This window comes from Silene latifolia, chromosome Y (assembly GCF_048544455.1).
Source record: "Silene latifolia isolate original U9 population chromosome Y, ASM4854445v1, whole genome shotgun sequence".
In the NCBI taxonomy this organism is placed as follows: domain Eukaryota; kingdom Viridiplantae; phylum Streptophyta; class Magnoliopsida; order Caryophyllales; family Caryophyllaceae; genus Silene; species Silene latifolia.
This window is the reverse complement of record NC_133538.1, coordinates 321440225-321449566: the sequence shown is the minus strand read 5'-3', so window position 1 is coordinate 321449566 and position 9342 is coordinate 321440225.

Here is a 9342-nt window from a genome sequence, read left to right as displayed (position 1 = left end):
GTCGAATGTCGAAAGTATTACCATCCTCAGTCGCAAGACTGAAACCTTTAGGGATCGAGGCAGCTGTGGGCTCTGAGTGACTCGCAATATTAGGCATCTTTACTGGCTTGATAGCAGAAATATAGTTGTCTTCTTCACAAGACGGATCTTCTGCAAAAAGAAAATGTTGTAGCTGGGGTTCAAAAGTACTCAAGACTTTCTTTTGAATCTTCCTTTGCAGTCTTAGTCTATGCCGAAAGGATCTTTCTGGCTCAGGATCAGCAGGGACTAATTCTGACTTATTAGACCTGGGCATACACAACACTGAAAGAAATAAGTGAGAACAGTCTCAAGGAATAAAAATTCCCTTAGACGAAAAGAGATAAACGAAACAACAACAGATAAATAGGCTACTGCCTCCCTGGCAATGGCGCCAAAATTTGATACGGTCGTTATGTACCAAAAATAATACCAAGATATAACTAACATAAGCTAGTGATAAGTAGGGTCGATCTCCACAGGGAGGCAAGGTATCTATCTGTAAGTTCGTCTATCTAAGTCACAAATGGGGGTTTTAAATTTTATTTTCTAAACTACTAAAGGTTAAGGGGCAAGAGAAATAAAACAAGAGAAATAAAATAAGGCAAAAAAATGATAGATAAGTGATCAGATAAAAGAGAGTAGTCAGGATTGCGGTTCACCATGGTAATTTATCGACTCGGTTATAAATAGCCTAGACAATCTACTCTGAGAAGGGCAAGCGAAAGGTCCTTCCGGTCCGCTATCCACCCTACATTTCCACTAACTTAACATCCGTCCTCATTAGGGTAGTTTACTGTTCATAGCAGGTCTGTTTATTCCAATCTTCCGATCCAGGAACAAAGTTAACCGAATTAATGTTATTTAGAAGCGTGCACTCAACTAAATATGTTACAGTTATATTGCTATGGTGACAGATTCTCACATGTAAATTACCAAGTTTATTTACTACATCGTCTCAACACTACCATAGATGCCCTAATCCTAACATAAAGAGATTAGCTACTCATGTTCTTTAATGCAATCAACAAAAATAACAATAAGCATACTAATTAGAGACATAATGAATGAATAATAATAAAGCATAAACTAAATAAGAGAGCAATTAACGAAAGCAAACAAGGATTAAGATTAACATTAAGGAGAAGGAGGGATTACAAAGTTTGAATCCGGAGAGAAAAGAGGCAAAAAAGTTTCAGCAGTAAATTAGAGCAAAGAACGTAATTAAGCAAAGTTAAGAAGTGTAGAAGTTGTTTTCGACCTAACAATCACTTCCTTATATAGGGAAGCAAAATTATTAACAAAATGAACCTAACACGGATTAGATAACCCGTGTAATCTAGCAAACTACTCGATCGAGTCATTTCAGACCACTCGATCGAGGATATCTTCAGCCAAACTTCTCGATCGAACACTTTAGGCTCTCGATTGAGTATTCCAATAAAAGCACATTTTGATCGAGTATAGAGAACTACTCGATCGACCTCTAATATCTACCAAAGCACTCGATCGTCTTCCAGAACCTCTCGATCGAACACTTTCCACTGAGATCAGCCTTCAACTCATCATGTCAGCCCCCATTAACCTTCCTTCATGCATCCCGAGGTACGACTTCCGCTTTAAGTCTCCGTCTCCTTACAATGCAAGCTAAATGGGACGAATCAGATGCGATTCCACTACTTTTAGATCCATTTCTGCAATTAAGACAAAATAAACCAAAGTAGCCAATTCGGAGCATTTTGCAATACGAAGCGATACAAATGGCATAAAATGCGTGCAATAAGAGGGTAAAAAGTCTATATAAATTGCACGTAGCAGGTAACCGAGATGGTCGCATTCTCATACCTTAAGTGGTCCTGGTAAGGCACTTGGAGTATGGGGGTGTCACAAAGTGGTATCAGAGCGACGATCCTGAAACCTGTAACCAATGAACCTAATGAACATGGGGAGTCAAATTAAAATTAAGCCGGGTAGGAGTTGTAGGAGCTAATGCAAAGACTTGGGAGACGTCCTAAAGTCGCGAACTCGCCTCGCAACTTTGAACCGGTTACTATGGTTTGCGTCGGGATCGCTATGTGTTTATCTTGTGTTGTGTATTTATATATTAATGTGTTATATGAATCGGAGGATGCATGTATGTGGACTATAGGAGATGTGTAGTGAAGGAAGATGATAATATGATTATATATGTTGTTGGTTGAATATATGAATGGTATGATAGTTGATTTATAACATGGCATATTAGAAACATGGAAGGGAAGTTACTGTTGTTTGAGTGTATATATATATATATATATATATATATATATATATATATATATATGCTTTTAGTTTGTCGTTTTGCATAAAAGTATAGATAGTTGGAAGTGTGAGATTGAACATGCGGGTAGTATACGAGTCTGCATGACTCGATCGAGTGGGGGCACTCGATCGAGTAGGTGAGTGACTTGATCGAGTGGGTGTAACTGGATCGAGTAGGTGGTTTTCCGTTTCTGCACAATAATCTATTTTTGGGCACTCGATCGAGTAGGATAGGGCACTCGATCGAGTAGGGTCAACTCGATCGAGTGGGAGGTTGGCTCGATCGAGTACGTTTTTGGAAGCAGTCTGGTCAGGTTCTGGAGTCGAGGCACTCGATCGAGTAAGTGGGCAACTCGATCGAGTGACCTCAACTCGATCGAGTGGGTTATGGCACTCGATCGAGTAGGTGTTGTACAGGCCATTTTCGTGTTTTGAGATATGGGATGTGTGTTCATGTTTACCTTTTCTTATATAGTTTCAAGATGCCGCCAAACAGAACAGCGTTGTATGCTAGGGCAGAGAACATGAGTATAGATGAGATTGTTAAGATGTTGGAGCACCAAGATGCTCTTACTGAGGCTTTGAAAAAAGTGGGGAAAGATAAAGAGGTAGGGCCAGATCACTCAAAGATAAGTATACATATAGCAAGGTTTAATCCTAAGGAGTACATGCGGACTGGGGCGCCAATTCTGCTGGATAATTGGCATAGACAGATGGAGAACATACTTAATCTGGTTCATTGCCCAGAGGAACTTTGAGTGGAACAAGTTGCGTTCTACTTGAGGGAAGCAGCTGGTGAGTGGTGGAATAAGGTTAAGGTGAGTGCTAAGGACTTATATGTGAAACAGGGGCTACCTGCTAAACCATGGGATGAGTTTAAGAGGGCTATGAGGCGAGAGTTTGTACCAGAGCATGTGCGTAGCAAGCTGAGAGAGGAGTTTGATGACTTTAAGATGACTTCTGACATGACAGTTGCTGAGTACTACCATAAGTTCAACAAGAAATCTAGGTACACAGAGGACATGGGGTTTAATCAAGAGAACTTGGCCTTGAGATTTGAGAAGGGGTTGTGTAGATACCCAGTATCTGCTGAGACTCCAAAAAAACACCCGATGATTATCGGACTACAACATGTTTTGGGATCGCAGCGTTTGATCGACAGTTTGTGTACAACTTTACGTCGGAAAACTTAAAACGATTTTGAAAACAAAAAATTTCAAAGATACCTGGAGTGTTTAATGCACGACGACGGGGTCACAATGACGCTAACTAGAGTCAACACCGACACCGGACCAAAAACCGACTCGAAAATTCAAATCCCGACTCCAACAACGAGTCAAACCGAGTCAACCACAAAAACAAAATATCTTCAAGCCTTCTATGCTAAGTTTTCCCGGATTCATGTTGGTCAACTACCAAACATGTGACTACAAAACCTAGGATAGAGCAAATCATGATTGCGTTTGTTGTGAAAGCGATAACACAACTCGAAGACCCGCGTCATGGCTCGCGCCTCTTTGAGCAGCCCAGGTGGCCACATCGCTCAAAACTCACACAACCACTCATTCTCCTATAAATAACCCTCAAATGCCACCCATTTGAGATTTACGCGAGTGTCCGCCCCCTCTTTTCTCCCTTAAAATTCTCGACTGGACTTCTTAAGTCACAACCCGACGCGTATTTACGACCTACCGATCGTAAATACGAGCCTTACACATTGTTTGGTACCGTCATCGTGCATTAAATCACTTGTCTGACCACTTTGACCATTACACCATCACTAAACTTTTAAAACACTCTTTTTACTTACCAAAACGGTTTTAAATCGAGTTTTTTCCGATCAAACAAGTTGTTACACTTACGTCGGTCACTCGCCACAACGAAACATGTAAGTATGAGGGTGTAAAAGTCCTCTTTTATTATGTTTTCATTTGCTGCATGACTTTAACATGCTAAAACATGCATAACATGAACCAAAACATGGAATAAACGAGCCAAAAAGCGATTTTTGGTCCGAGGCGTAAGCCCCTTAGGTCGCCAACAAGGCTCGCGCCTAAATGGGGTGCTCGGACCGAGAGATCAACCGTGTTTGTTCTCGTCATTTCCCTTAATCCATTTTTCATATTTGTAATCGGTTTTACCATTTCAAGTATTTTTGAAAACCTTTTGTTTTATTTCACATGTTTTAACCATAAAGCATTTTTCACCCTTGGTTCTTCATACCATGACGGTTAAATCCGTGTTTCGGTGATAATATTTGGTTAATGACATTTAAAAGGTATTTTAAAGCCTTTTATTTCATTTCTTTACATTTTTCAAACAAACATATTAGTCACCAACACAAAATCATCCTTGGTTCTATATACCATGCCGGATTTTAACCCGGGTACGATGACGAGTATCGACTAATGACATTCAAATGGACTTAAGACAATTAGTCCATAACCATTTTTCAAAACTATTCATGTCAAGCTTGTCAAAACCGAACCCGACACCGAATATTATCAAACAATGATGATTATTCGAGTCTAGTTCTTCAAATCAACAAATGCGGTCTAAACGACCCTTTCAAATCAAACCGGGTTCAAATACCCATTTTTAACACGTTTCATAACGTTTTCTAAACAGTCAGAACACGGCATACAGCCGTTGGCTAACCCGCGCTTCAAGCAGGCCTTTTCTTTCTCATTTTCAAAACTAGAGGGAGGCCCCTTACACCGCCGGCTGGCTCGCGCCTCTTATAGCCATCAGGTACAGGGCCTGTTCCCTTCCAGCATTAGTCTAGGACGATCCCGACTCCGGTTAGCCCGGATATAGGACGGATCAGATGACTATTCAAACCACATTTGCAAAATGCCTTTCTAAGACAAATGGATCATGTTATGCACCCTAAACCTAATACGGTAAATGAATGTTTAATTTCCGTCTTGCATGCAAATGAATCATTAATCCAACTCGACATCTTATACTTGATACTTGGATTAAATCAACCGACTTAGAAAGCTCTCACATGTTAGGTTTAAATTATTGGATGCGCATTCATGCATTTAAACCGTTTTATCAACTTTTGCATTCAACCAACCAAGATCGATCAGTAGAGGCCGCTAAACGCGGGCGGGATTGGGTGTCTGATTAAAGGGCTTCCCAATATGTACCTTCAACTCTTACTCAGAAACTTTGGATAGTGGACGACCTTATCCAGGGTGTACGAGAGTCATTCTAGAGATAGGATGCTAAAGAGGGACGATTTCCTTATCTTTAGTACCTATGTCAAAACGCTGCTTTGTGCTTCGATTTGACCGAGGTATAAAGTGGAATTCGAACGGGTTCCAGGCATCCCACAAATGCTTGGTGGAGACTCCGAACATCTCTAATCGTTTAGAGACCCTTACCGAGACGAAACCGACCGATCTAAAAACGATCCGGTCGAAAGCACCTTTACGCCGCCGAGCGTGGCTTTCAAAAAGACCGCTGTATGTCCGCAGATCGAACCGGACCTGCAGGTGGGCCATGCCCACAGATTGGCGACTCCGCTGGGGAAAACTAGGACACTTACGTCCTTGTGATCCCTAGATGGTGAGACTCGAACGAGGTCTTGGTTGGAATGCATTAATTGATATTACGGTCACGGTCGGGTTCCTTGTCCGGGCCCACAACCTATCCCTTTTCGACCAATTGGTTCCACCCGTCGGCGTGAGTTTTCTCATCCCCGCATTTCTAATCCCGATTGAGTCAAGCATACCATTGACGTTACACATTTCTGTTTCGTCAAAGAGCTTTCATCACATTCGAGCACGAGGCTAGGGCACCCTCCTTACATATTTTGTTTGGATTGGTATCCCTCTCGCAAATCGGGGTTTGATTGCTTGGTGTGTAACCCACTCTTTTAAGCCAAAACCCGTGTCAACATGATGCATAATATAATGAAACTGTGAGTGCTTATGTGCTACTTGATCATAAGTTCTTCCGTGTCATTTCAAACTTTCAAATCACCTTTTTGCGCCGTTATAATGGCCATTTCAAAACCTCGGTCTTTCGCCGACCGAAACACGCTTTTCTAGGCCGTCGTAATGACGATTTTCAAACCCGGTTTTGTATAACCATTTCAACACGCCTTTCTAGGCCGTCATAATGACGATTTTCAAACCCGGTTTTGTATAACCATTTCAACACGCCTTTCTAGGCCGTCGTAATGGCGATTTTCAAACCCGGTTTTGTATAACCATTTCAACACGCCTTTCTAGGCCGTCGTAATGACGATTTTCAAACCCGGTTTTGTATAACCATTTCAACACGCCTTTCTAGGCCGTCGTAATGACGATTTTCAAACCCGGTTTTGTATAACCATTTCAACACGCCTTTCTAGGCCGTCGTAATGATGATTTTTAAACCCGGTTTTGTATAACTATTTAAACACGCCTTTCTAGGCCGTCGTAATGACGATTTTCAAACCCGGTTTTGTATAACCATTTCAACACGCCTTTCTAGGCCGTCGTAATGACGATTTTCAAACCCGGTTTTGTATAACCATTTCAAAATCACCTTTTTACGCCGTTATAATCGCCGCCTCTAGACACGGATTTTAACTCGTTCGCGACGACAATGGCTCTTTCAAAACCCGAGAAAAGCACACACCCTTTTCTCGAAACACTTTCGGGATCCCGAGGACCGTACACCGTCCCCGAGACCTCTTCAAACATTTCAAACTCGATTTTCAAAATATACAATTTTGAATTTCAAAACCGTCTTGGGAAGCAATGCACTGTTCTCCAAGCCGACTCAAACTCAAACCGTCTTTTGCAAATAAACTTAAGACAACCCTTTTCAACTGATCGACTTGCGGATATCTCTATCTTCGGAAGCCGCCTATTAAAGCGACAAATGAATCTTTTGAAAATTTCTATTTTCGAAAACTTCAGTCCACCATTCCAATTCCGCCTCGTGTCTATCGAGTCAAAGCAAACGTACTTATGGGTCTTTACTTATGAGTCGTCTCACCACGAGACCCGTCCAATGGCGTCACGGCGTCATGTTGGACTCGTGTCAAAGGTTCGGTCAAACACCGTCACGTCATAAATCGAGTCAGCACCGAGGGACCACACACGGTCACCCTCGTCTTGTTGAGTCTGATCTTGGTCCCGTCCTCTATGTTGTCTGCGTCCAGTCTTGGAACCGTGTCGGATTGAGTTGTAATGTGAGCCGTTTTTCTGCCTCAGAGCCATGGCCCCATCTTCAGCTTCGTCCAACAACAACAATGATAACAACAGAGATGTCACAACTGATCAGCTAGCCAGCCTACTTACCGCTCTTAAGGTCACCCTGGATCACGTCGAGACTTGTATCGATGCCCTCGAGAACAAGGAAATTGGAGAACATAATACCCCACCTCTGACTGAGACTGAAAAGAGGCTGAGATTTCTGGAAGAACAGCTCCTAGCCCGGGGTAACAACATCCACCTTGAAAATAACCGAAGGTTCGAACCTGTTGGGGACCAGTTACCTGACAACTTCACCATGACTGATGTGTGGGGTAATATCCGTATAAGACCCTTTAAATTTAGGACTATAACGTAAATTTAACATGTGAAATATGGTCATAAACGAAATACAACAATAAAATGATAAAGATAAAGAATCAACCTCGGGTCCTTTGATGCACGGCGTAAAGAACAGAAATCAACAGAGATTCCCTCCTAATTGTTGCACCCAAGACCGTCCGAGAAATGCCCTTGTGCTAGAACGTGTTCTCCGATTGCCTTGCAATATTGGGAGAACTTGATGCGAGTTTTTCTCGAGATGTGAGATCTCGATTTGAGAAAACTTAATCTCCAAAACCCTAATTTACGATTCACTAATGATGATTAGGTTAAACAAGAGGAGGAACTCTCCTTTTGTTCTCCTAATCTCGGTTTGGCCGAGTGGATCAAGGAGGAAATGGGCTTCCATTTTCTCCTTACGTTCAACTCGTGGTCCGAGGCTAAAATGTGTACGACGCGGTATATATTATAAACTGTCATCGGTTATCGGATATTAAAACATCAACTAATAACACGGATTAGTTGAATTATTAATACATGTCCGACAAAGACAATATTGTATAATTATATTCAATATACATTTAATTAAATATAAAACGCTTATATTCAATTTTACGAATTAACCGTTTAATTCGTCTTAGCCATTATTATTTAATCCGTATTAAATAACATATCTCAACATCACATTTTGACTAAATATTAGTCAAATAACTCAGACTAACTGGTTAGTCAAAATTGGCATCTACATGACTGTATTTTCATACCGTCACGTCTCTCAAACGTATCCTATAGGTGTGACTTTTAGGGACCAATTGATCACCGCCATCTGTATGACAATAACGTCAAACTTATCTAGCAAGCCAACCGTTATTGATAAACGTGGATCAACTGATAATAATACCAAAAGTATGCCCTTTGATCCTTTTAGAGGTTTATAAGTCCTTGCACTAACTGTTAAGGACACCAACCCCAACAAGCTCCCACTTGTCCGTACAAGTGTATGTGCAATGACGTTATCCGCACTAACTGGAGGACACAAGCTCCAACAAATCTCCAAAACCCTAATTCTGATTCACTAATGATGATTAGGTTAAACAAGAGGAGGAACTCTCCTTTTGTTCTCCTAATCTCGGTTTGGCCGAGTGGATCAAGGAGGGAATGGGCTTCCATTTTCTCCTTACGTTCAACTCGTGGTCCGAGGCTAAAATGTGTACGACGCGGTATATATTATAAACTGTCATCGGTTATCGGATATTAAAACATCAACTAATAACACGGATTAGTTGAATTATTAATACATGTCCGACAAAGACAATATTGTATAATTATATTCAATATACATTTAATTAAATATAAAACGCTTATATTCAATTTTACGAATTAACCGTTTAATTCGTCTTAGCCATTATTATTTAATCCGTATTAAATAACATATCTCAACATCACATTTTGACTAAATATTAGTCAAATAACTCAGACTAACTGG